This window comes from Ranitomeya imitator, chromosome 3 (genome assembly GCF_032444005.1).
Source record: "Ranitomeya imitator isolate aRanImi1 chromosome 3, aRanImi1.pri, whole genome shotgun sequence".
Classification (NCBI taxonomy): Eukaryota; Metazoa; Chordata; class Amphibia; order Anura; family Dendrobatidae; genus Ranitomeya; species Ranitomeya imitator.
Genome location: NC_091284.1, coordinates 510,097,243 through 510,124,103, shown reverse-complemented (window position 1 = coordinate 510,124,103; position 26,861 = coordinate 510,097,243).

Below are 26,861 nucleotides of genomic sequence, written 5' to 3'. Positions count from 1 at the left end.
TGTCTCTTCACCACCTGCCAAATTGGCCAGGCAGTCAGAGAGCCCAGGACAGGAGCCGTCTCTACTTCTGTTCTCTGAATCTCTTGGCTTGGAAACAGGGGGCCAGCCAAGCAGCATTGGAGAAATGGAAGAAGAGGCAGTGTGCAGTGATGCCCAAAAGCTTTATCTCTCTGACTCTGAAGAGGCAGGTGGGCCAGTGCCTCCGGTGACCACAGCGCAGTACGCATCTGATGATGAAACTCAGGTGCCGCTTTCTGATGCGTACTGTGCTGCCGAGACTACCCAGGAGGAGCAGTTGGTGGCAGAGGGTAGTGGAGATGATGAGGTCCTTGACCCATCGTGGCGTGAGGAACAGGAAGGTGGTGGGAGCAGCTCTGAGGAAGAGCTTCCCCTTACGGGCCAAAGAGGGAGAGGGAGGGGGAAGACTGCGGAGCCTGTAGCCTCCACTTTGGCACCCGTTAGGAGCCTGTCTCTTTCCAAAGCCAAAAAGGGCGCTCCCAAGACTTGCAGTGCCTGGTCCTTTTTTGACACAGTTGCAGATGACATTTGTTTTGTCAAATGCAAGCTGTGTCATCAGAAAGTAAAAAGAGGTAAAAGTGTCAGCAACCTCAATACCACAAATATGTGGAAACATGTGCGGAACAGGCACGCGGTGGAGTTACAGAAACACAGTGAAGACGTAGGCCAACCAACAGCGGCAGCTACCACCTCTTCATCTCGTGTTGCCTCTTCCTCCACTGTTGTCCAGAGACCTAGTGTAATTCCACCCACAGCACCACCTTCCCAGTCATCCTCACACTCCCAGTCTACTCTACAGCCATCGGTAGTCCAGGCATGGGAGAAAAGGCGGGCATTCTCGGCCAACCACCCCCGAGCACAGGCTCTGAATGCAGGCATTGCCAAACTGTTGTCCCTGGAAATGCTCTCGTTCAGGCTGGTGGAGACTGACAGCTTCCGTGACTTGATGGCATTGGCAGTCCCACAGTACAAGGTGCCCAGCCGCTTTTACTTCAGCAGGCAGGCTGTCCCTGCCCTGCACAGGCATGTTGAGGCAAACATAAAACATGCGCTACTGAACGCCGTCAGTAGCAAGGTCCACCTCACCACCGATGCGTGGACCAGTCAGCATGGACAGGGGCGATATGTTTCCCTCACTGCCCATTGGGTTAATGTTGTTGAGCCAGGTACAGATCGTGCGAGTGGCGCAGGACGTGTCCTGCCCACTCCAAGGATTGCAGGAATCCAGTCTGTACGCATCGACTCCTCCTCTTACACCAGTTCCTCTGATTCCTCTCTGCAGGATCCGTCACAGTCCACCTCCACATGGACCCGTGAACGTTTACCTATGACCGACATGAGCACAGCCGTGGCCAAACGTCAGCAGGCCGTCTTGAAACTAGTTTCATTGGGGCATCGAAGCCACACAGCGCAGGAGCACTGGAATGCCATCAAGCAGGAGAGCGATGTGTGGTTACTGCCAGCGAATCTCCAGCCAGGCATGGTAGTGTGTGACAATGGCCGAAATCTGGTGGCAGCTTTGGCCCTTGGCAACCTCACTCACATCCCATGTCTGGCACATGTGCTCAATTTGGTTGTGCAGAGTTTTCTGAGGGACTATCCGGATCTTGATGCCCTGCTGCACAAGGTCCGCCTAGAGCTCCTCCTGCTGTCCCTGGGCTCTAACACCGCCAGTTGGTGCCTGGAAGTGCTGTGTGCACAGTCAACAGTCGCTCCTCTGTTATTGGGGTTCAGTAACGTCAGCTGATCCCCAGCTGTGTGTGCGGCAATACCTCCAATCTGCTCCTCCTGCTGTCCCTGGGCTCTAACACCGCCAGTTGGTGCCTGGAAGTGCTGTGTGCACAGTCAACAGTCGCTCCTCTGTTATTGGGGTTCAGTAACGTCAGCTGATCCCCAGCTGTGTATCCGGCAACGTGTCATGCGACCGCCACGCTGGCACAACTAAAATGTAAGGGGACCTGTCCCCCCCCCCCCCTAGGCGTTTGTTACTGAAAGAGCCACCATGTGCAGCACTAATACTGCACAAGGGAAAGGTCGCTCTTGAAATTATGCTCCTTGCAAACGCTGAACTACACACTCATGTAATGTGTCCCCTCACACCGTCCAACCGTCCCGGAGGTGGGACTTTCCTTTGTAATGTGACGCAGCACAGCCGTCATTGCTACCCCCTTGGCACCGTGCGCTGCTTCCTTAGCGTTGTTTGATTCCGTCATGGACCCTGCGCTGTTATGTTATCCCTTGGCCATGCACAGTTTGCGCTGCCTGTCCTCTGACATCATTTGTTGTCGTCCTGGCTGCGCCTGTGTGTCCACGCTGCCCGAAATCACACCTCGCAGTGTCGTCTAATGTGATCCCACAGTGGGCCTGGTATCCATGGCCATGCGCAGTGCATATACTAGCCTCTCACTCCCCTTCTTCACGCTTCTTCAGACTAGGCGGCGTCAGCTGATCCCTAATAGCATGCCACGGCCGTGACGCCGCACAGTCTGAAGAAGCAGGAAGGAGGTGAGTGAGAGGCGATGATATGCACTGCGCATGCCCATGGATCCCTGGCCCGCAGTGGGACTACATTAGATGACACTGCAAGGTTGGATCTCGGGCAGCTTGGACGCACAGGCACTGCCAGCCTGACACCTACATGATGTCAGAAGACGGGCACCGCTAACTGTGCATGGCCAAGGGATAACATTACAGCGCGGGCTCCGTGACAGAACCAAACAACGTTGAGGAGGTGGCGCCCGGCACCAAGGGGGTTGGAATGACGGCTGTGCTGTGTCACATTACAAAGGAAAGTCCCACTTCCGGGATGGTTTGACGGTGTGAGGGGACACATTATATGAGTGTGTACTTCAGCGTTTGCAAGGAGCATAATTTTCGGAGCCACCATTTTCCATGTGCAGTATTACTGCTGTACAAGATGGCTCTTTCAGCAACAAATGCCTGGGGGGGGATGGGGGGGTTAAAGGTTCCCTTTCAACTTGCTCCACTGCAGGCTTCGGCCTACACTCTGCTCCTCTTTGATTCCCTGGGTTTCAACACTGTCAGTTGCCACCTGGAAGTGTTGTCTACACAGAAAAAACACTAGGTGATGTGTCAGTGGGGTTCAGCACCGCCAGCTGTTCCCCTGCTGTGTAGTCGGCAACGTGTCCAGCACAAGCCATGCTGGCACAACAGAACAAAAGCTGCCACCAGTGCAGGCTTCGGCCTACACTCTGCTCCTCTCCTCCTCCTGCTGACCCTGGGCTCAAACACCGCTAGTTTTTGCCCGGAAGTGCTAGCTGCACAGAGAAAAACACCAGCCAATGTGTTAGTGGGGTTCAGCAACGCCAGCTGTTCCCCTGCTGTGTAGCCGGCAACGTGACCTGCAAACGCCACGCAGGCACATGAACTGAAATTAAAGGGAACCTGGCTCCACCCCCCCAGGTGTTTCTATGTATAACAGCCACCTAGTACAGCAGTACTGCTGCATTTGTACAAGGTGGCTGACTTTTTCTCCTTGCCCACGTGGAACTCAACACGTACAAAATGTGTCTCATTGAGACCATTCCACTGTCCCTGAGGTGTGACTTTCCTTTCTAATGATACGCAGCACCCCCCTTGGTAGCGTTTCCCGTCTTTTGTCATCATGGTTAGCTGGCTGCGCCTGTGCATCCGCCCTGCTAGAAACAACGCCCCTCGTTGTCATATTTATTTTGTCAGCGAGGGTGTGGTTTATGGGCACGAGCAGTGCATATGTTCGCCTGTCTTAACTCATCTCCTTCCGCCTTCTTCAGACTGTGCGGCCTCCTGGCCGTGGTAGGCGATAAGGGATCAGCTGAGGCCGCCCAGTCTGGAGCAGGTGTAAGGACATGTGTAAGCGGCAAACCTATTTACTGCACAAGGCCACGAATCCCAGCCACGCAGTGTGATTTTTTGAAAACACACTGTGGGTCTGGGATTCATGTCCATCGCTAACCGCAACGGCCGAAAATGAAATGAGGTCAGAAGACAGGAAGCGCTCACAGCGCATGGCCAAGGGATCACAATAGCGCAGACTCCTGTACAGCAAATAACAACGCTCAGGAATCTGCGCCCAGTACCTAGGTGCAAATTTTGACACCTGTGCTGCGTCTCCTTAAAAAGACAAGTCACGCCTCCACAACTGTTTTACAGTATAATGGGCTAAATAGTGTACGTGTTTTAGTCAGCGTGTGCAAGGAGCAAAACAAATAGAGCAACCTTTTACTTGTGCAGCATTAATGCTGCACAAGGTGTGGCTCTTGTACCTTGCAACACCTGAGGGGGGTTAAAGGTAACCTTTGAAATTGGTTCAACTAGGCTTCGGCCTACACTCTGCTCCTCTCCTGCTGACCCTGGGCTCAAACACCGCTAGTTTTTGCCCGGAACTGCTAGCTGCACAGAGAAAAACACCAGTCAATGTGTTAGTGAGGTTCAGCACCGCCAGCTGTTCCCCTGCTGTGTAGTCGGCATCGTGTCCAGCACAAGCCACGCTGGCACAACTGACCAAAAGCTGCCACCAGTGCAGGCTTCGGCCTACACTCTGCTCCTCTCCTCCTCCTGCTGACCCTGGGCTCTAACACCGCCAGTTTTTGCCCGGACATGCGAGCTGCACAGAGAAAAACACCAGTCAATGTGTCAGTGGGGTTCAGCACCGCCAGCTGTTCCCCTGCTGTGTAGCTTGCAACGTGACCTGCAAATGCCACGCAGGCACATGAACTGAAATTGAAGGGAGCCTGCCCCCCACCCCCAGGTGTTTCTATGTAAAACAGCCACCTTGTACAGCAGTACTGCTGCATTTGTACAAGGTGGCTGACTTTTTCTCCTTGCCCACGTGGAACTCAACACGTACAAAATGTGTCTCATTGAGACCATTCCACTGTCCCTGAGGTGTGACTTTCCTTTCTAATGATACGCAGCACCACCCTTGTTAGCGCTGCCCATCTTTTGACATCATTGGTTGGCTGGCTGCGCCTGTACGTCTGCCCTGCTCGAAACAACGCCCCTCGGTGTCTTATTTTTTTGAACAGCGAGGGTGTGATTGATGGGCATGTGCAATGCATAGGTTTGCCTGTGTTCACTCATCTCCTTCCGCCTTCTTCAGACTGGGTGTCCTCATGGCCGCGGCAGGCGATAAGGGATCAGATGAGGCCGCCCAGTCTGAAGCAGGTGTAAGGACATGTGTGAGCGTCAAACATATTTACTGAACAAGGCCACGAATCCCAGCCACGCAGTGTGATTTTTTGAAAACACACTGTGGGTCTGGGATTCATGTCCATCGCTAACCGTAACGGCCGACATTAAATGAGGTCAGAAGACAGGAAGCGCTCACAGCGCATGGCCAAGGGATCCCAATAGCGCAGACTCCTGTACAGCAAATAACAACGCTCAGGAATCTGCGCACAGCAGCTAGGTGTAAATTTTGACACCTGTGCTGCATCTCCTTAAAAAGACTAGTAGTCACGCCTCCACTACTGTTTGACAGTATAATGGGCTAAATAGTGTACGTGTTTTATTCAGCGTGTGCAAGGAGCAAAATTAAATAGAGCAACCTTTGACTTGTGCATCATTAATGCTGTTCAAGGTGTGGCTCTTGTACCTTGCAACACCTGAGGGGGGGTTAAAGGTAACCTTTGAAATTGGTTCAACTAGGCTTCGGCCTACACTCTGCTCCTCTACTCCTCCTGCTGACCCTGGGCTCAAACAACGCCAGTTTCTGCCCGGACATGCTAGCTGCACAGGGAAAAACACCAGCCAATGTGTTAGTGGGGTTCAGCACCGCCAGCTGTTCCCCTGCTGTGTAGTCGGCATCATGTCCAGCACAAGCCACGCTGGCACAACTGACCAAAAACTGCCACCAGTGCAGGCTTCGGCCTACACTTTGCTCCTCTCCTCCTCCTGCTGACCCTGGGCTCAAACAACGCCAGTTTCTGCCCGGACATGCTAGCTGCACAGAGAAAAACACCAGCCAATGTGTTAGTGGGGTTCAGCACCGCCAGCTGTTCCCCTGCTGTGTAGTCGGCATCGTGTCCAGCACAAGCCACGCTGGCACAACTGACCAAAAGCTGCCACCAGTGCAGGCTTCGGCCTACACTTTGCTCCTCTCCTCCTCCTGCTGACCTTGGGCTCAAACAACGCCAGTTTCTGCCCGGACATGCTAGCTGCACAGAGAAAAACACCAGCCAATGTGTTAGTGGGGTTCAGCACCGCCAGCTGTTCCCCTGCTGTGTAGCTGGCAATGTGTCCTGCAAACGCCACGCAGGCACATGAACTGAAATTGAAGGGAGCCTGCCCCCCACCCCCCCAGGTGTTTCTATGTATAACAGCCACCTTGTACAGCAGTACTGCTGCATTTGTACAAGGTGGCTGACTTTTTCTCCTTGCACACGTGGAACTCAACAAGTACAAAATGTGTCTCATTACAGACCATTACAATGTCCCTGAGGTGTGACTTTCCTTTTTAATGACACGCAGCACCCCCATTGTTAGCGCTGCCCGTCTCCTGACATCATTGGTTGGCTGGCTGTGCCTGTGCGTCCCCCCTGCCCGACACAACGCCCCCCCGTTGTCTCATATATTTTGACTGCGAGGGTGTGATTGATGGGCACGAGCAGTGCATATGTTCCCCTGTCTTCACTCCCCTCCTTCCGCCTTCTTCTGACTGTGCGGCCTCATGGCCGCGGCATGCGATAAGGGATCAGCTGAGGCCGCCCAGTCTGAAGCAGGTGTAAGGACATGTGTGAGCGGCGAACATATTTACTGCACAAGGCCACGAATCCCAGCACCGCAGTGTGACTTTAGGAAAAGCCACTGTTTGTCTGGGATTTATGGCCATCGTTAACCGCACCGGCCAACATGAAATGAGGTCATGAGACGGCCTGCACTAACAGGGTATTGCCAAGGGATAACACAAGAGCGCAGTTTCCTGTACTGCAAATAACAACGGTAAGGAATCTGCGCACAGCACCTAGGTGTAAATTTGTACACCTGTGCTGCGTCTCCTTAAAAAGACTAGTAGACTAGTCACGCCTCCACTACTGTTTGACAGTATAATGGGCTAAATAGTGTACGTGTTTAATTCAGCGTGTGCAAGGAGCAAAATTAAATAGAGCAACCTTTGACTTGTGCATCATTAATGCTGTTCAAGGTGTGGCTCTTGTACCTTGCAACACCTGAGGGGGGGGTTAAAGGTAACCTTTGAAATTGGTTCAACTAGGCTTCGGCCTACACTCTGCTCCTCTACTCCTCCTGCTGACCCTGGGCTCAAACACCGCTAGTTTTTGCCCGGAACTGCTAGCTGCACAGAGAAAAACACCAGTCAATGTAACATAGTAACATAGTTAGTAAGGCCGAAAAAAGACATTTGTCCATCCAGTTCAGCCTATATTCCATCATAATAAATACCCAGATCTACGTCCTTCTACAGAACCTAATAATTGTATGATACAATATTGTTCTGCTCCAGGAAGACATCCAGGCCTCTCTTGAACCCCTCGACTGAGTTCATAGTAACAAAACTCAAGCCCAGTGTATTACACTACACAATGTAAGTAGTGTAGGGTCCTGCTGACCCTGGGCTCAAACAACGCCAGTTTCTGCCCGGACATGCTAGCTGCACAGAGAAAAACACCAGCCAATGTGTTAGTGGGGTTCAGCACCGCCAGCTGTTCCCCTGCTGTGTAGCTGGCAACGTGTCCTGCAAACGCCACGCAGGCACATGAACTGAAATTGAAGGGAGCCTGCCCCCCACCCCCAGGTGTTTCTATGTATAACAGCCACCTTGTACAGCAGTACTGCTGCATTTGTACAAGGTGGCTGACTTTTTGTCCTTGCCCACGTGGAACTCAAAACGTACAAAATGTGTCTCATTGAGACCATTCCACTGTCCCTGAGGTGTGACTTTCCTTTCTAATGATACGCAGCACCCCCCTTGGTAGCGCTTCCCGTCTTCTGACATCATTGGTTGGCTTGTTGCGCCTGTGCGTCCGCCCTGCCTGAAACAATGCTCCTCGTTGTCTTATTTTGACTGCGAGGGTGTGATTGATGGGCACGAGCAGTGCATATCTTCACCTGTCTTAACTCATCTCCTTCCGCCTTCTTCAGACTGTGCAGCCTCATGGCCGCGGCATGCGAGAAGGGATCAGCAGAGGCCGCCCAGTCTGAAGCAGGTGTAAGGACGTGTGTGAGCGGCCAAAATATTTACTGCTCAAGGCCACGAATCACAGCACCGCAGTGTGACTTTATGAAAAGGCACTGTGGGTCTGGGATTTATGGCCATCGTTAACCGCACCGGCCAACATGAAATGAAGTCATAAGACGGGCAGCTCTAACAGGGCATTGCCAAGGGATAACACAAGAGCGCAGACTCCTGTACAGCAAATAACAACGCTCAGGAAGCTGCGCCAAGCACCAAGGCGTTATTTGGGACACCTGTGCTGCGTCTCCTTAAAAAGCCAAGTCACGCATCCACTACAGTTTGACTGTAGAATGGGCTAAATTGTGTACGTCTTTCATTCAGCGTGTGCAAGTAGACAAATTAGTAGAGCAACCTTTCACTTGTGCAGCATTAATACTGCACAAGGTGTGTCTCTTGTACTTTGTAACACCTGAGGGGGGGTTAAAGGTTTCCTTTGAAATTGGTTCAAATAGGCTTCGGCCTACACTCTGCTCCTCTCCTCCTCCTCCTGCTTCAACACGGGCTCTAACATCGCTAGTTTTTGACCGCAAGTGCTAGCTGCACAGAGAAAAACACACGCCATTGTGTTAGTGGGGTTCAGCAACGCCAGCTGTTCCCCCACTGTGTAGCCGGCAAAGTGTCCTGCAAACGCAACGCAGACACAAAGCTGCCTCCAGTGCAGGCTTCGGCCTACACTCTGCTCCCCCTGCTTACCCTTAGCTCCAACACCGCTAGTTGGGGCTCTAGGAAGACAATCTTTAATAGGCAACGCATCTGGGTTCCAGCACCGCCAGCTGGTTCTCGGCAGTGTTCTTGACACAGGTACTCCCTCGTGCCAAGCCTGGTTTCAGCACCGCCAGCTGTTTCCGGGTTGTGTCAAGCTCACTGAGACGCCTATGCTTGCCCCGTCGTGGTGCGGTCGGGTTAGCCAACTCCAGGGTGCCTCCAGTTTAGGAGCTTCCTATGTGGGCTGCGTGAACTGGTAGTCAAGGCTGGTTCTGTAGTGCCAGTAGGCCCAGCTCCCCCTGTAGGACTGTTGGGGTTCGGTAACTGCGGCTGCCTCGCGGCCTAGCTGTTCTCTCCTCTCCTGTGGACCTTCAGGTCCACCACCTGGTTCCAGCACCGTCAGCTGGTTCTCGGCAGTGTGTTTTGCTCTTGTACCTTCTGCTCCCCATCCTGGTTCCAGTACCGTCAGCTGGTTACGGGCAGAGCCTTTGGCTTAGGTGCCTCCTTCTGGGTATCCAAGTTCCACCAACGTCAGGTGGTCCTTGGTAGTGCTTTCGGGCACGGGTACCTCCTGCTTAGTAACCGGGTTCCAGTAACGTCAGCTGGTCCTCGGTAGTTCCATTGGCTCTTGGACCTTCGGCTACCCATCCGGGTTCCAGTACCGTCAGCTGGTTCTCGGCAGTGTCTTTTGCTCTTGTACCTTCTGCTCCCCATCCTGGTTCCAGTACCGTCAGCTGGTTCCGGGCAGAGCCTTTGGCTTAGGTGCCTCCTTCTGGGTATCCGAGTTCCGCCAACGTCAGGCGGTCCTTGGTAGTGCTTTTTAGCACGGGTACCTCCTGCTTAGTAACCGGGTTCCAGTAACGTCAGCTGGTCCTCGGTAGTTCCATAGGCTCTTGAACCTTCGGGTAGCCATCCGAGTTCCAGTTCCATCAGCTGGTTCTTGGCATTTTCTCAGCCTTCTTGTACCTTCTGCTACATTTCCAAGTTGAAGACCCTAAAGTCGACGACCCGGAAGACCACCCCGATGACGACGACGACCCGGAAGACCACCCCGATGACGACGACGGCTGAGACGACGACGGCGGAGATGACGACACTGGAGACGACGACCCTGGAGACGACGACATGGAAGACCGAGAAGCAGAAGAACAAGAGGCTGCAGAACAAAGAGCAGAAGAACATTAAGCATAAGACCTAATATCAGAGCAAAAGATATTATCTAAATTATATGCAGAAGAAGACTAAGCAGTGTATGGGGGTGAGTCCGTTCCTCCTCGTGGTGCCCCTGGATAAAGCCTGATGCTGCAGGCCAAACTGAACGCGGACAAATGTAACTTTTGTGACTGGCAGAACGGAAGGTGTAATCTTCCAACTTTTATAGATAACAACTACGGGAATGCCTGTCACAAATGAGAATATGATGAAGAAGTAGAATAGGAAGAATAATAATAGTTGAATAAAATGAATATGAAGAATGTAATAAAAAAAAAAAATAGGTAGAAGATGAAGAAGAAGATGAATAAGGTGAAGAAGAAGTTGATGTCAAAGATGCTGATGATGATGAAGATGAAAGTGTGGGAAAAGTAAAAAAAAAAAGAAAAAAAAAAGAAGGGGATGGGCGTGGAATAGTGAAACATCAATATCTGACAAAATAAAAAAAAATTTACATACTCAATATCTTTTTCACTCCGAACGTCTTAAAAAAAAAAAAAAAAACATGCTATTCTATTTGATTGGGCTAAACCTCATTGCCTTTAATGTCTCCGCCACCTCCCACAATACATCCTACATTATTCTTAGTTGTTTTCCTTGATGTAGAATGAACCTACAAGGAAAGAAAGGGTTTATTTTAATTCCAATATTTTGGTCCCATTGACTTGCATTGGGATCGGGTATCGGCGATATCCGATATTTTTTGAATATCGGCCGATCCCAACCGATACCGATACTTTCCGATATCGGAAGGTATCGCTCAACACTATTGCTAAACCATTGACCGATTTGACCAAGAAAGGTGCTGATTTGGTCAATTGGTCTTCTGCTGCGGTGGAAGCTTTTCAAGAGTTGAAGCGTCGTTTTTCTTCTGCCCCTGTGTTGTGTCAACCAGATGTTTCGCTTCCGTTCCAGGTCGAGGTTGATGCTTCTGAGATTGGAGCAGGGGCTGTTTTGTCGCAGAGAAGTTCTGATTGCTCGGTGATGAAACCATGCGCCTTCTTTTCCAGGAAGTTTTCGCCTGCTGAGCGAAATTATGATGTTGGCAATCGAGAGTTGCTGGCCATGAAGTGGGCATTCGAGGAGTGGCGTCATTGGCTTGAAGGAGCTAAGCATCGCGTGGTGGTCTTGACTGATCATAAGAACTTGACTTATCTCGAGTCCGCCAAGCGGTTGAATCCTAGACAAGCTCGTTGGTCGTTGTTTTTTGCCCGTTTTGACTTTGTGATTTCATACCTTCCGGGCTCTAAAAATGTGAAGGCGGATGCTCTGTCTAGGAGTTTTGTGCCCGACTCTCCGGGTGTATCTGAGCCGGCGGGTATCCTCAAAGAGGGAGTAATTGTGTCTGCCATCTCCCCTGATTTGCGGCGGGTGCTGCAAAAATTTCAGGCTAATAAACCTGATCGTTGCCCAGCGGAGAAACTGTGTGTCCCTGATAGGTGGACGAATAAAGTTATCTCTGAGGTTCATTGTTCGGTGTTGGCTGGTCATCCTGGAATCTTTGGTACCAGAGAGTTGGTGGCTAGATCCTTTTGGTGGCCATCTCTGTCGCGGGATGTGCGTACTTTTGTGCAGTCCTGTGGGATTTGTGCTCGGGCTAAGCCCTGCTGTTCTCGTGCCAGTGGGTTGCTTTTGCCCTTGCCGGTCCCGAAGAGGCCTTGGACACATATCTCTATGGATTTTATTTCAGATCTTCCCGTCTCTCAAAAGATGTCAGTCATTTGGGTGGTCTGTGATCGCTTCTCTAAGATGGTCCATTTGGTACCCTTGTCTAAATTGCCTTCCTCCTCTGATTTGGTGCCATTGTTTTTCCAGCATGTGGTTCGTTTGCATGGCATTCCGGAGAATATCGTTTCTGACAGAGGTTCCCAGTTTGTTTCGAGGTTTTGGCGAGCCTTTTGTGGTAGGATGGGCATTGACTTGTCTTTTTCCTCGGCTTTCCATCCTCAGACTAATGGCCAGACCGAACGAACCAATCAGACCTTGGAAACATATCTGAGATGCTTTGTTTCTGCTGATCAGGATGACTGGGTGTCCTTTTTGCCTTTGGCTGAGTTCGCCCTTAATAATCGGGCCAGCTCGGCTACCTTGGTTTCACCGTTTTTCTGCAACTCTGGGTTCCATCCTCGTTTCTCTTCAGGGCAGGTTGAGTCTTCGGACTGTCCTGGTGTGGATACTGTGGTGGACAGGTTGCAGCAGATTTGGACTCATGTGGTGGACAATTTGACTTTGTCCCAGGAGAAGGCTCAACGTTTCGCTAATCGCAGACGCTGTGTGGGTCCCCGACTTCGGGTTGGGGACTTGGTTTGGTTATCTTCTCGTCATATTCCTATGAAGGTTTCCTCTCCTAAGTTTAAACCTCGTTTTATTGGTCCGTATAGGATTTCTGAGGTTCTTAATCCTGTGTCTTTTCGTCTGACCCTTCCAGATTCATTTTCCATACATAACGTATTCCATAGGTCATTGTTGCGGAGATACGTGGCACCTATGGTTCCATCTGTTGATCCTCCTGCCCCGGTTTTGGTGGAGGGGGAGTTGGAGTATATTGTGGAGAAGATTTTGGATTCTCGTGTTTCAAGGCGGAAACTCCAGTATCTGGTTAAGTGGAAGGGTTATGCTCAGGAAGATAATTCCTGGGTCTTTGCCTCTGATGTCCATGCTCCCGATCTTGTTCGTGCCTTTCATATGGCTCATCCTGGTCATCCTGGGAGCTCTGGTGAGGGTTCGGTGACCCCTCCTCAAGGGGGGGGGGTACTGTTGTGAATTCTGTGGCAGAGCTCCCTCCTGTGGTCACAAGTGGTATTTCGGCTGGTTCTCTCTGTGAGCTTCCGTTGGTGGAGGAAAGTGGTACTGCGGCTTCTGAGTTTCCTTCCTCAGGTGATGTGGTGAAGTCGTTAGGTGCTTCTCTATTTAACTCCACCTAGTGCTTTGATCCTGGCTTCCAGTCAATGTTCTAGTATTGGACCTGTTTCCTCCTAGATCGTTCCTGTGGCCTGCTGCTCTGCATAGCTAAGTTCCTCTTTGCTATTTGTTTGCTGTTTTTTTCTGTCCAGCTTGTCAATTTGTTTTTTTCTGCTTGCTGGAAGCTCTGGGACGCAGAGGGTGTACCTCCGTGCCGTTAGTTCGGTACGGAGGGTCTTTTTGCCCCCTTTGCGTGGTTTTTGTAGGGTTTTGTGTTGACCGCAAAGTTACCTTTCCTATCCTCGCTCTGTTCAGAAAGTTGGGCCTCACTTTGCTAAATCTATTTCATCTCTACATTTGTCTTTTCATCTTAACTCTCAGTCATTACATGTGGGGGCTGCCTTTTCCTTTGGGGTATTTCTCTGAGGCAAGGTAGGCTTATTTTCTATCTTCAGGCTAGCTAGTTTCTCAGGCCGTGCCGAGTTGCATAGGCAGCGTTAGGAGCAATCCACGGCTGCCTTTAGTGTGGTTGAAAAGGATTAGGGATTGCGGTCAACAGAGTTCCCACGTCTCAGAGCTCGTTCTTGTTTTTTGAGTTATTGCTAGGTCACTGTATGTGCGCTGACCTCTATGTCCATTGTGGTACTGAATTACCTTTCATAACAGAGATCGTGAATTGTTGGCAATCAAGTTGGCCCTGCATGAGTGGCGGCATCTCCTTGAGGGAACTGTTCACCAGGTTGTCATTTTTACTGATCATAAATACCTCGCTTATCTTCAATCCGCTCAAAGACTGAATCCCCGTCAGGCTCGCTGGGCCTTATTTTTTGCTCGATTTAACTTTGTTCTTCATTTTCGTCCAGCTAATAAGAACGTAAAAGCTGATGAACTCTATAGAGCGTTCCTGCCTCCCGACTCCGAGGAAGAACCGCAACACATCATTGAGCCATCTAAATTTGTGTCCGTGGCTGCAGTTAATTTTCCTCGTCTTCCCCCGGGTAAGACTCTTGTATCTGGTTCCGACAAGATTCGGGTTCTTCACTGGGGCCATTCTTCCAAGTTGGCCGGTCATGCCGGTCAGAGGAAGACTTTGCAACTCATTTCTAGTTACTACTGGTGGCCCACCATGGGCAACGATATCCAGGAATACGTTGCTGCCTATCCTTCGTGTGCTCGCTACAAGACTGCCAAGCATCTACCCTCTGGGCAATTATTACCTCTTTCTGTTCCGTCTGTTCCCTGGCAGCACATTGCGATGGATTTCATTACTGATCTTCCAGTTTCTTCTGGCTGTTCTGTCATCTGGGTAGTGGTGGACCTGTTCTCGAAGATGGCTCATTTCGTTCCGCTACCTGGTCTTCCGTCTGCTTCCAAGCTTGCTGACCATTTTATACAGCACATCTTCCGTCTTCATGGATTTCCTCTTCACATTGTGTCCGACAGGGGTGTCCAGTTCACCTCCAAGTTATGGAGAGCAGTTTGTAAATCTGTGCAAGTGAAATTGGACTTCTCTTCAGCATACCATCCTCAATCCAATGGGCAAGTAGAGAGGACCAATCAAATCCTGACGGGATTCCTGCGTCACTTCATCAATGTACATCATGATGACTGGACTAAGTTGCTGCCTTGGGCAGAATTTTCATATAATAATCAAGAAAGTGAATCTTCCGGAAAATCTCCTTTTCAGATTGTGTTTGGACTCCAACCCGGGATTCCTCTTCCCATCTCTGGGTCTTCTGGGGTTCCTGCAGCTGACATCTTTACTGAGGAGTTCTCGAAGATATGGAGTGACACAAAAGTCGCCTTGGAGAAAGCCTCTCAGCGTATGAAGAAGCATGCGGACAAAAGACGTCTGGACGCTCCAATCTTTCGGCCTGGAGATAAAGTGTGGCTTTCTTCCAGGTATATCCATCTGAAGATGCCTTCATACAAACTGGGTCCCCGATTCATTGGTCCATTTGAAGTTTTGAAACAAATTAACGCAGTTTCATATAAATTGAAATTGCCTCCTTCTTTACGTGTGCCTAACTCTTTTCATGTTTCCCTTCTCAAACCAGTAGTTTTGAGCTCCTTCTTTAAAGACTGGGGTTCCACTCCGAATCCTGTCAGTGAGGAAGATGTTTTTGAGGTAGAGAATATCTTGGCCACTAAGAGAGTAAGGGGTAAGATCTATTATCTGGTGGATTGGAGGGGTTTTGGTCCTGAGGAGAGGTCATGGGAGCCTAAAGAGAATATCCAAGCTCCTCTTCTTCTGAAAAGATTCTACGCAGGCTTGAAAAAGAGGGGGCGTAAAGAGGGGGATACTGTTACACCCGGTCCGGTCTCTGTACCTATGCAGGGTCCCCGTCAGGAATCCTGCTCTGTGCTGGCTCCGAGGTGTCAGGCTGCAGCTTCCCCTCCTCCTCCCTCTCCTGCTTCCTGGCTTGCTTACAGCAGCTTCTCAGGCAAAGTGTTCTCGTTCCCAGTGTCTTAAAGAGACAGCGCGCATTTTTAAAAAAATGCTTCTAGCCAATGGTGTGTTATCCTTTGCTATTTCTAGCTTCTTCACCATAGGGAGGGCGCCGGAGCAACAAGTATCCATTGTTGCTAACTTCCGGTTCCTGTCTGCATGTGCTCCTGTTTCTGAAGTGATTTTGCTTGTACTCCGCTTATACTGTCTGTTTCCACAGATCTTCAGCTACCAGTTACCCGGCGATCCTGGACGACGACTGTTCTATCTACGCAATCCCGTCTCGTCCCACCAATCCGCTATTATCGTCTCCGGACAACGCCAGTGGAGCGCCCCCAGACACAGGGCCACGAGTTCTCGGTACCGGGCCTCTCTGGTTCGGTTCTGAGGCTGTCACGGTGGCTAGACCCGGTCCATGACCCTGCTAAGGGGCGTCCAGTAAAGGGTGAGATATTGTCTGTCAGGGGTTCGTGACACCACCTGTGGTGTTCGGTCAGGGTGACCGATGCTGCTGTGGGGTCCACTGGGGTGATGGAATGGCAGCTGGATGGTATACCTTCCCACAGGTGAAGTATGTCCCCAGGGCTTCCCAGTAAGTTGAATGGTGATGGTGTAAAGCGCAGTCAATAACGAGGACACAAGGTTGCAGTCTCTTTACCTCTTTACTGAAGGCTTCAGGATCCTCAATCCAGAGTACGTTTAACAGGGCTCTCTGAGACCGGCCGGTCCGATGGGCACATCCAGAGTTTCCTTCGCAGATGGAAATCGTTGCCTACCATTAGCGCCTGTGTGTTGTAGTCCTACCCTGCTGAGCATTCGGAATAGTCCTCACAACTGCTGTTCTCGTTTGTTCGTTCTCTACTGCTCTCTCTCGTTCTTTGGTTCCAGATGCTACTAGTTTCTAACGTCCCCCAGGTATGTTATGGCTAGGATGCCACCCGTATGACTGGAAGGCTTGGAGGTCTTCCGGGACCCTAGAGACGCCCCTCTCCCAATGTTGCCCCCTATGTCTTCGTAGGTGTAGTAAGGTAGACCGCCAACCTATGATTAACTGTCCGGCGGAGTTTGAAGTAAGGCTTGAAGTCAGTTACTCCTGCGGTGTTCCGGCCACCGACTACGCGCCTCAGTAAGATGTTGCCTCTCTCTCTAGGCACGACTCCTACTGGCTCTCCTCTGTGCTTGATCTCGTTTACACTGTTCCACAATATCCTTCCCTTTGTGTCTCTCTCTTAGGCTGCCGCTGCAAGTGGTGCAGGTGCGGCTCCGTAACGTTCTGTTCTGTTCGCTAGGCACCTGCCAGGTTCCCACGCCTGACAGGGACCCCCCTGTGCCTTCTCCCTGCAACACCCCCTGCCACGGGATGTTGCCTGAATCCAACCCAGTCAGCTTCTGACTAACTTCCTCCCCAGCCCCTAGTTTTACCAATGTGAGGAGTGGCCCAATAAATAAAGCCTTTTTCTCCCCCTAGTGGCCGGAGTGTGAAGTGTAATGTGTTCTGGTGCCATCAGACGTACCGCTACTCCCCTTAGTGGCAGAGTGCCATACTGCAACGACCAGGTCTCTGGGCCGCTGCACCAGTACCTTAGGAACCAGCTTCTACCCGTACATCCAGTATCACCCGGTTAGCTCCACGTCTCCCGCTAACCCTGCTTGTCCGATTGTCCCGCTGGGACAGCTGCCACGAGTCCGGGGTGTAACTGGAGGTAGCACCCGTGTCCTCCAGGCTTTCCACTCTGTCCCTGTTCGAGGGGACTTAACACAGGTGTCTGGGGCTCACGTAGTCACGCCCCCTTCGGAGCCCCCCGGACTGTGGTCCTGAGGTTCCACATTAATCCAAAATAAAAACGAATGTGAATTTCAAGTCCTGTGCCTCCGTTTGCATTTGTTACAGTATACAGTGTATAGTGTCAGTGTACAGGTAACTCACCAGTGACGTCTCTAGGTGAAGTCCTTCATCTTTGTTTTTCATCTTTTATCCAGGACAGATCGCCATCACTTCTTCCAGCCAGGGCTTGTCTCTGCAGGGAATAACAGTTATCTCGAGCTCCGCTGGCAGAACACATTAATTTTTCCCAACTTCTACATTACACCACATGAAGAAAAAAAGGCGACATAGTATCACTCTACACAGTAACAGGACTGCCCCCCATTTAAAACAGTATACTTAAAAAATAAAATAAATACATCACTGCAGTAATAATATCCCTTACTTAGACCCTATGGTAATAACATTCCCCATCCTAACCCCCATGTGTCTCATTCCTGGCCATATGTTCTCCCATCCTGCCATCATGAGTATCCATTCTGCCCCATATGATCTCCCCATCCTGTCTCCATCGTATCCATCCTGCCCCATGATCCTACCCCATCTGTCTCCAATCCTGCCCCGAGTGTCTCCAATCATGCCCCCATGTCTTTCATCCTACCCCGTCTCTCCAATCATGCCCCATATCTCCATTCTGTGAAGTGTGAAGATTAATTTTAGAATTAAAACCAGAATTGAACCAGAAGGGAACTGAAGGTAACTGGCCAGTCACTGTAAACAATGTTTCTGTTTGTTTTCACTTTCACCCCTATATATCTTCACTTTCTGCATACTCCCCTAATCCCTACTCCTAGTAAAGAATGTTCATCTCTTCTTCAATCCTCTCCATCCACCTCACCTTCTCCTCAAAACTGTTCCTTAACATACAATCCTCTGTCTCCAAACACAGACAGCCCCCTCATGCCCTCTCCTGCTCCCACCTGCTAACACTTTCTCTGCTCCTTCTCACTGCTGGTGATATCTCTCCAAATCCTGGTCCTCCTCACCACATTCCCACAGACATTTCTCCCTCCCATTCAATCGCTATCACAACCTTCCGTAACCTCTCTAACCTTATACCCATTCACCCAGCCCCCGCTTTCCCAGTCCCACTATCAGGAGCTCTGTGGAATTATCGCTCTGTCTGCAACAAGCTTTCCTACATCCATGATCTTTTTGTTACTACCAAACTTTCCTTCCTCGCCATCACCGAAACCTGGCTCACCCCTTCTGACACAGCCTCTCCTGCTACACTTTCATATGGTGGCTTCCACTTTTCTCACACTCCCTGCCCCAGCAGCAAACATGGCAGAGGACTTGGTTTTCTCCTTTCAGATACCTGCTCCTTCAACCCAATCCTACTGCCAACCTCTGTTACCCTCCCTTCCTATGAGGTGCACTCTGTGCGCATCTACTCCACCTCCAACCTCCAACTGTCATCTACCGCCCCCCAGGGCCAGCCACCACCTTTTTTGACCACTTCACCACCTGGCTACTTCATTTCCTTTCCGCGGACATCCCTACTATCATCATGGGCGACTTCAACATCCCCATTGACACTTCCCTCTCAGCTGCCACTAAACTTCTATCTCTCACTTCCTCCTTTGGCCTCACTCAATGGTCTTCTACAGCCACCCACAAAGATGGCCACACACTGGACCTCATCTTCACCCGTCTCTGCTCCCTATCTAACGTCTCTAACTCACCTCTTCCTCTCTCTGACCACAACCTTCTCACATTCTCTTCCCTCTCCACTCCATGTCTACAATCCCCACCCCACAAACTTTCACACCCTCGCAGGAATCTTAAACACCTTGACCTACACTCATTGTCTGAATCCCTCCTCCCTTTCACAGATATAAGTTCCTTACACTATGTGGATGACGCTGCCGCTCTATATAACACCACAATAGCTGCAGCTTTGGAATCTGCTGCCCCACTTACACATACCAAAGCTCGCAAAATCAACAGACAGTCCTGGCACACCAGCCTGACCAAAGAACTGAGGCGAGCTTCCAGGGCTGCTGAGCGCAGATGGAAAAGATCCCACTCCAGCGAGCACTTCATCGCATTCAAACAGTCCCTCACTACTTTCAAGACCACACTCGCCACAGCTAAACAAACCTACTTCTCATCTCTCATATCCTCCCTGTCTCACAACCCTACACAGTTATTCAACACCTTCAATTCTCTCCTCCATCCCCCAGCACCTCCTCCCTCCCAACTCATCTCAGCTGAAGACTTTGCCTCATTTTTCAAGCAGAAGATTGATAACATCAGAGACAGTTTTGGTCAACAACCCCCAGAGCCCTTCCTCCCGACTTCCCAGCCTTCCACCTCCAAAACCAACTTCTTCACCATTACAGAAGATCGACTCTCCACTCTACTCTCAAGATCGCATCTTACCACCTGTGCACTTGACCAGATCCCATCCCACTTCATCCCAAACCTCACCACAGTCTTCATCCCAACCCTAACCCATCTCTTCAACCTATCACTAACAACTGGTGTTTTCCCCTCAAGCTTTACATGCCTCCATCATACCATCCTCAAAAAGCCCTCTCTTGACCCATCCTCTATATCTAGCTATCGCCCTATATCACTTCTCCCCTATGCCTCCAAGCTACTGGAACAACAAGTCTACCTTGAACTGTCCTCCCATCTCTCTTCTTGCTCCCTCTTCGACAGCTTACAATCTGGCTTCCGGTCACATCACTCCACTGAAACTGCCCTTACTAATGTCACCAATGACCTCTTAACTGCCAAGAGCAAGCGACACTACTCTGTCCTCCTCCTCCTCCTGGACCTGTCGGCTGCCTTTGACACAGTGGACCATTCCTTATTATTACAGACCCTCTCATCCCTTGGCATCACAGACTTGGCCCTATGCTGGATCTCATCATACCTAACAGACCGGACATTCAGCGTCTCCCACTCACACACCACCTCCTCACCTCGCACACTATCTGTCCGAGTCCCACAAGGTTCAGTCCTAGGGCCCCTGCTCTTCTCAATTTACACCTTTGGCCTGGGACAGCTCATAGACTCTCATGGCTTTCAGTATCATCTCTATGCTGATGACACACAGATCTACATCTCTGGACCAGACATCACCTCCCTACTAACCAGAATCCCTCAATGTCTGACCACTATTTCATCCTTCTCCGCTAGATTTCTGAAACTTAACATGGACAAAACAGAATTCATCATTTTTCCCTCATCTCACGTGACCCCCCCAACGAACCTATCCATTACAGTAAATGGCTGCCCACTCTCCCCAGTCCCACAAGCTCGCTGCCTCGGGGTAATCCTTGACGCTGATCTCTCCTTCAAACCACATATCCAAGCCCTTTCCACTTCCTGCCGACTTCCTGATTTATCAAACCCAAGCATGTTAAAGGTTCTGTCAGAGTGTCACACGTTCAGAGGGTTGGGTAGATTTCTACAGGGCTGTTGTTATGGCTTTGAATTGTTTTTTCAATTCCTTTACTTCTGTCGGTGGAAGGAGATTCCTGGTTTTGCTAATTGGTGCTGCTCCTCCATCTTCCAACTTCAACCCCATGAGAAACTGTGTTAGCTCCTGGAGGAATGTCCTCATGACAACTTCAGCTTCTTTCTCCCTCAGCTCATCTATCTGTGTATTAATGGCAGCTACAAGTTGTCTGCGGGAGCGTGCTTTAGAGATTTGTTCTTCTGACATCTTTATATGTTCTGCTACTGATCTCAATTCTTCACATGTTCACTGAAGAAGCAGTTCACTGATCCTGTCCATTTGTATTTCCACATCCATTGTTGCTAGTGAGTTTTCTTTAGGGCTGGTCCCCTTTAGCTGGTGTAGCAGAGTTGAGTTGAGTTGCTGTGTTGCTTTAGGGCTGGTCCCCTTTAACTGGTGTAGCAGAGTTGAGGTGCTGTGCTGCTGTATTTTCCGGGCACTTTGCCTCTTTTCCCTCTACACACTAATTCCCTCTCAGAATTCCCCATAGGGCCACCAATCTTACATGCACACCACTAGGTTCAGATAGGGGCAAAACAGGTCTCAGGAATTCTTTGGAACTCTGGTGGAACTGTTACTCAGGGCGACCATGTACTGCAGTTTTCTCAAGCACAAGTGTGTATCTGCTCACACAGATACAATTGATAGAGTCCTCATGAATAGATGAACAGTGTAGTTTAATGTCATAGCACATTCAGTACTATTAAAGTCTCTTAAGAACAGGCTTCATAAACAGGACAGCTGCCTCTTAGAGGCACATTGATTAACAGTCTCTTTAGATAGCACAGTTCAGCACAGATCAAGACTCTTTACAAAAGCACAGGAGTATACAGCATTCCATCCAGCACAGTGTAATGGAGGAGGGAGAGGGGTTGCTGATGGAGACAACTTCTTCCAGTCTTTATTTTTCCACTCCTGTTAGACTTCCTCAAAAAGCAGTATAGGGGTAGCCCAACTCCACTCTGTACATGAATCCAGTATCCCTATGGTTCACTTGCCTGAACTTCTGTGAAAGAGATCACAGAAACACACCGCTCATTCCTTTGGCTGCTGCCAGACTGGTAAACAAGTTTCCCACAATCCCTCTGGGGCTCTGCTGACCGCTCCCTGTCTCCTGTGACTGTGTTGACCCCTCTAGTTGCTGGATGCTTTTGATGCAACAACAGTTAGCACTATTTCTGCATGTCACACACCCCAGGAGTCCGGTTGCCACGGTGGCATTGCCTCCCTCACAGGGGGTGATGACATGCCTGGAAGCAAGGTGGGATCCCTTTTTCAGGTACATCAGCATGCAACACCTTTCCTACTCCAGACCAGAAGGGGAAGCTCTAACACCTGATTTCAGGGGAGCTTCCCTATAAGTTCTGGTCTGGAGGCGAGGTTAGGCAGTGAAGTGTGAGACAGTGGAGGGAGAGGAAGCTTGTGAGGAGAGAGACTTGGAGTGAAGCTGTGACTGAGCTCTTCCCAGGATTAAGAGCAGAAGAAACCGGCCACCGGAGTCTGTGGTTGCACGGGTACTAAAGGCCAAGCAACTAGAACCGGAGGGCAGGAGATTGCAGGTTTCCTGGCCCATCTGACACCTGGAGGCACCACAGCAGGTCAGGAGCCTGGGGCTGCCAGTGAGAATACAGTGACCATGAAAGGCTCATGCTGTTAACCATATAGGTCAGGAGTAACAGGCACTGAGAGGAACTGTGTAAGGCTAGGGTCACATTGCGTTTTGGCCAGAGCGCTAACGGACAGCGTTGCACGGCAAAATTAACGCCGTGCAATGCGTCAGTTAGTGCTCCCATTGCCTGCAATGATAACACGCATTGCTAGCGCGTGCCATTTTCGGCACGCGCTAGCGATGTGCCGTTCTTTTGTGGCACGCCTCGGACGCTGCTTGCAGCGTCCGCGGCGCGCCAGAGGTCCGTTCCCCGCTCTCGCAGATCGGGGATCTGCGCTAGCGGGGACGTTAAACGCACCCCCTTAAAAGACATTGCGTTAGCACAATCTGCTAGCGCTTAGCGATAAACAGATTGCCCTAACGCAATGTGACCCTAGCCTAAAGCTTCAGGCAGCAAGGGACAGAGAATACAGCACAAAAGGGAAGGCTTCCAAACCCACCTGGCTAGGTGGATCCCAAGCTACTCCCAGGCTGCCTGGACCCCATCAACACCCGTAACCTGTGCTCCGGACTGCACTTGCAATTCAAAAGTAAAAGGTAAAAGGAAACTGCAATCCCTGTGTACTCCAATTATTTCCTGTATCCTCAGTCCTGCACCCCACCATCTATCATCCCTTACTAACTGCAGCAGTAGCCCTGCGGCCCCCGCTCCACCTATGGGGAGCAAAACCATCCTCGCTGCGTTACCATCTGCCCCAGCAATCCCTTTAAGCAGCGTCGGCCATTCTGGCCAAATACCACAGGTGGGTCACGAATTGTCCCCATGTACTGTATTTTTCACTTCCCTCCATCATTTTTGTTGGTCGCCCAGGGCCAGGGACCTGATCACCGCTTCCGTGACCACACCTTTAAGTACCGCCGGACCTGGCCCAAGTACCCCACGGTCCTAGTGGGCGCTCCGACAGTTCACACTAACCCTGATGCACCCTGAACCTGCAGGACAGCTTGAATTTCTTTGCAACTTGATTGGGGCTGCTTATCCACCATCTGGACTATCCTGCATTACACTCTTCCATCAATTTTTCTCTGCTGTCCTCATTCAGGGTGATTAGCTACAGTGCCATGGGTGGTAAACTTCTTGATTATGTTGTGAACCATGGACAAAGAAACATCAAGATCTCTGGAGATGGGCTTGTAACCTTGAGATTGTTGATATTTTTCAACAATTTTGGTTCTCTAGTCCTCGGACAGTCCTCTTTCTGTTCTCCATGCTTAGTGTGGCACGCAGAGACACACGATGCAAATATTGAGTCAAGTTCTCTCCTTTTCATCAGGTGTGATTTTCATATTGCCCACACCTTTTACTTGCCAGAGGTGAGTTTCAAAAAAACATTACATGTTTGAAACAAAATTGTTTAACCACAATTTTGGAAAGGTGGCAACACTTTCGACCATGTCTGTAGCTATATGAGGGCTTGTTTTAGTGGGACGAATTCTTTTGACATTTTACCATTTAAAGGGAATCTGTCAGCAGGTTTTTGCTCGGTAATCTGTGTACAGCATGAGGTAAGGGTTAAATCACTACTCCAACGATGTGTCACTTATCAGGCTGTGTTCTGTTGTTTATCAACAATTTATTTTAATGAAGGTTTTATCACCTGATGATTATTATTCTATACAGACGGAGGGAGAAGTCACCCAAATACCCTCTCAAAAGACATCGCCAATGTTATTGTATGGACTTGCTGTTTTATGTGACATAGTCATGAGATTTTACATTCATTAGCCTGCAGAAGCTTGTTAGCCTAGGATATGGGTAACACTGATATGCCAGCCCAGGTGGGATCAATGTTAGTCAGTTATGGTTTAGCTATTTAAGTAGCAAGATGCATCATCTAAGCTAAAGGCCACAAGTGGGAAGTGTGGCTCGATTAGGAATTGAAGGGTTAAAGTGCAGAACAGTGTTAGGAAGCCAGTTTACCATCTGAAAGGCTGGACAGAAAGAAGGTCACAGTGACACACATTGACCCGTGTGACTAATAAACTAAGATAGATCCTTCACCAACATTGAGTACCTGTGCTAGCATAAATAGAGCTGATGGAAGTGTGATTTCTGTAGGCAGCTAGGAAGGAGTGGGCTACTGACAAAGTGTCAAACCATTTCTGGAGTACTAAGTAGAATCTTTCTCTGACCACAAAGGAGCACAGGGTATTGCACCGTAGTGGAGGATATTGATAGTAGTAGAAGAAATACTACTCTGTTCTACATCTACTGTATACTGAAAATCTCTGTTATGCAGTTTAACATGAAACTCAAGTATGAGTGTCTGCATTATGTGGAAGAATTGTTACAAGAAATGCATGCATTTGGTCAAATGTGGGAAAACTTTTTCAAGAATTTAAGTAGAGCCGTTATCAACTTTTTAAAACGGTTGTTGGTCTCCCTGATTCCTTGCATGAAGTTAATATACCATCATACCACTTGTAGCACAAACAGGGGTAAGGCTACGTTCACATTAGCGTCATGCGACGCAGCGTCGTCGACGCACAACGACGCATGCGTCATGCACCCCTATCTTTATCATTGGGGACGCATGCGTTGCGTTGTCATGCGTTTTTGTGAAAACGCACGACGCATGCGTCGTTTCACCGCATCTGGGTGGCGTCGGAGACGCTACATGTTGCATTTTTGTAGCGTCTATAAAACGCATGCGTCGCACTTGCGTCGCTCGTGCGTCGTCATTGCGTTACAATCTCCCATTGAAACCAATTGACAACGCACGTGACGCAAGTGCGTGCGTCATGCGTGCGTTGTGCGACGCATGCATCGTTAAATAAAATTACACAAAAAAGTGTCTAGACAGTGATAAACATCCCCCATATGTAAAGAAAATGTTTGGATTTTTTGTCACTTCTGCTGCAGCATCTATAGCCAACACACCAGACGTCTTCATCTGCTGTCCAGAGATGTAAGTATAGAATGATTCTGTGCATTTTCTACATGTTTTATTTTTAAATTGTTTTATTGCAAGTTGTGTATTATATTCTGCACTGTGGTTGTGTAAAGACATTGTTGTATTTTTAGTCTGGTTGTGATGTATGGCGTTGATGGCTTTTCATTGTCTCCGGCCTTGATTATTTTTCTTTTCCATTTATTGGTTTGGGGGTGTTTTTTGTATTCAGTTGTGATGTATTTTTCTTGCGTTATATGATGGCGTTTAATTGTCTCCGGCCATGTTGGTTTGATTGTAAAGTATGGTAGTATAGAATGATTCTGCGCCCTTTTATTAAATGTAATAATTTTTATTGCAAGTTGTGTATTATGTTCTGCACTGTGGTTGTGTAAAGACATTGTTGTATGTTTCTGGTTGTGATGTATGGCGTTGTATGGCCTTTTATTGTCTCCGGCCCTGTCGGTTTTATTGTAAAGTATGGTGGTGTATCCAGGATTGCCGTTTCTGTCCTTAATTTTTGGGGGTTGTTAATTTTTTTCTTTCAAAAATCTATTGTGTTTTTTGGGTTGCTCCGTGCATACTGTTGTTCCAAATTTTTTATTTTTTTTTTAAATATAAATGTTTGCTTTTTTAATCAGTTTGGTATTTAAGGTCTTTATATTTAGCGTTTTTTTTTTTGTTTATTTTTTTTTAATTGTCACGTATGGCGGTATGGTTTTGCTTTTCTTTTGACTTTTGGCAATCAATGTAGTAAACATTTTGTTAAAAAAAACTGTCTTTTTGGATTACACATAGGGTCTGTTGTGTATTTGTTTTGTTATCTTTAGGCTTTTGTTTACTCTGGCATTGTGTTGTCTCTGCCATTGTTTTTTGTTTCAATGTGGCAGTGTTGTTTGCTCAGCATTAGTTCAGTTGGCATTAGTGCAATGTTCTTTGTGGTTGAAATGTAAATGTTTTTTTTTTTATATTTTCCTATGTTCCGCTGTATTGTGCATAGGATAAATTTTATTTTGTTTTTTATTTCAGAACTAGCTGAAGAGCCCGGCGTTGCCTGGGCATAGTAAATATCTGTGGTTAGTTATAGCACCTCACTTCTCTTATTTTCCCATCACGCCTCTCATTTTCCCAATCACATCTTTCATTTTCCCCCTCCCATCTCTCATTTTCTCCCTCACACCTCTCATTTTCTCCCTCACTCCTCTCATTCCCCCCTAACACTTGTCATTTTGACCTCACATCTGTCATTTTCCGATCACTCCACTATTTTCCCTAACTCCTCTCATTTTGCACTCACACCTTTTCATTTTCACCGCACACCTCTCATTTTCACCTCAGTATATACATGTTTGTCATCTCCCTTATATATAGTATACACCTGTATGTCATCTCCCCTGTATATAGTATATACCTGCTGTGTGTCATCTCCCCTGTATATAGTATATACCTGTATGTCATCTCCTCCTATATATAGTATATACCTGTATGTCATCTCCTTCTATATATAGTATATACCTATATGTCA